The sequence below is a fragment of the Olea europaea genome, unplaced genomic scaffold (genome assembly GCF_002742605.1).
Source record: "Olea europaea var. sylvestris unplaced genomic scaffold, O_europaea_v1 scaffold1492, whole genome shotgun sequence".
NCBI classification, from domain to species: domain Eukaryota; kingdom Viridiplantae; phylum Streptophyta; class Magnoliopsida; order Lamiales; family Oleaceae; genus Olea; species Olea europaea.
Window position 1 is genome coordinate 204429 of NW_019232487.1, and position 1929 is coordinate 206357.

At 33.6% G+C, this 1929-nt stretch overlaps 1 protein-coding gene across 1 annotated transcript in view; it reads left to right on the forward strand.

The window, feature by feature from the left end:
- LOC111376346 (cleavage and polyadenylation specificity factor subunit 6-like) overlaps nt 1-1612 on the forward strand; it is a 4518-nt gene extending 2906 nt beyond the window's left edge. The window contains exon 2 of the transcript XR_002699457.1: nt 733-1612. The gene's annotated coding sequence lies outside the window, so the exon portion shown is untranslated. The remainder of the gene's footprint in view (nt 1-732) is intronic.
- Nucleotides 1613-1929: the final 317 nt, after the last annotated feature.

Below are 1929 nucleotides of genomic sequence, written 5' to 3' on the forward strand. Positions count from 1 at the left end.
TAACAGAACGTCAACTGAAATGAGTGTCATCTATTGTAGCATTACTTGGGTCAAATGTTTCTACTTTTTAGATTGTTGATGTTTACATGAAATGTGCTGGTGCAGCTGAGAAGCTGAACTCCATTATCTGAATAACTAAATTTTTTTATTCTACATTTTTGTTTATAGATAAGTTGAACTGGTCGTTATACTTCATTTTCTAATTCATTTTTGCTTTCTCTTTCTTGCGTTGCTTGATACAGCTTCTATCTTTGTGGAAACTAGATATAGTTATGAAAATACAGCAGTAAGATTTATTTCGCTCGAATAAACACTGTTGTTTAAAGAAGAGACATGTTTCATTCATACACAATAAGAGGGTACAAAAATAATTATTTGAATACAAATTTGGAACTATTTTTCTTGCTTATAGGGTCTACTGGAGAGAACTGTTTATTTTTTGTTGGGAGTGTGTCTAGTGCAAATAGTTTTAGTCTGTTGAGGATAAAGCATCTCTTGACGCTGTTTACGTTTCTTTATCTATTTTTATTATCATGCCAACTGCTATTGTGTCTATTTTCATGCTGTTTGATTTCATTATGTGTCAATTAGGTGTACGAGTCTCTCTATAGACTTCATTACGTCATTAGTGAAGTGTATAATAAATTAACGAATATGATAATATAATTAGGGATATATTTGAAGTATTGGTGAATCTTGACATGGGGATTTTTCCTTAATTATCATCCTCAGGAGCGAAGACGCGAACTGCTGTTATTTTATTAAGATCTCTGAGTTTGGATACCTGGAGGAAGAAAATTTAATTGGTGATTTCTCGGATATTTCTCAAAATGCTAGTATCTATGTAGCATCACGAACAAGCCTTAATCAAATAGGTCATTGCTTTGAATTCCCCAAGCATGCTATTAAATTTTGAGTCATGATCCTGCGACGATTTGTGTGAAAAGTCTCCAACATTGGAAATGATCAATTATCAGAGAAATTTAAGCTTTATTCCGTGGAAAGAGCAATTTTTTGAGCTGTGTATAGTAATTTCCTTGTAGTAGGTACTACGCATGTAATTGTTTCATTTTGAAATGTTTGTCTCACATCTCCCGGTTGTAAAACTATTGTACCAAGCCCAGACGATGCTGTAATTGGCGTTAGTACGTATTTAGAATTCAATGTACATATTGAAGTGTCATTCTCTTGCAACCTTAAAATGCTTTGAGATATACACCGGCTCCATCTCAAAATCATGCATGTTTATCGCTTATAAGTTTCTCATTTGCACACCGCATCTGTTATTGATGACTGGTGCTGTGTCGAGTTTCTGCTATTTCTTGTAACATAGGTGACTTCCCAGTTGCAAGTACTCATTTTAGCGTTTGAAGAATCTGCGTTTGTTAACTTATAATGTTATTTCTCCATTAGATCGAGACACATTCGATGTACTCCCAGTCCATGATGTAAACCCCATAGGGATTTATTTGGTACAAATTGCTATGAGATGTATTCTCTCTGGGCTGTGTTTTTCAAGAATTGTAAATTGTTCCTTGGTATCTGAAGTTGTTGCCAACTCATCGAACTAATTAGTTTGCTCGAGAATTTAGGATATGTACTGTTATTGTTATCCTGTCTTGTACATATATATCATGTAAATTCTGCAGTTTGATTTGGGAGTTCAGCTCTGATGCATGATTCTTGATTTCTTGTCTGTAGAAGATGTACACATGGTGATCCAAAAGCCTGCTTAGTTACAATGACGTATGTTGTATTGAAGGATATCTGTCTGATCCAACCCCCTTATTCGGTGTAGCTTAAAAGGTTGATAAAAGTTCAAGTCAAATTTAATAATTAATTTTAACTACAAATTTCAGAAATCCATTATTTTTGTCAACTTTTCAATCTCACATTTATACTTTTACCAATATTTGCTAAAAATTTGAT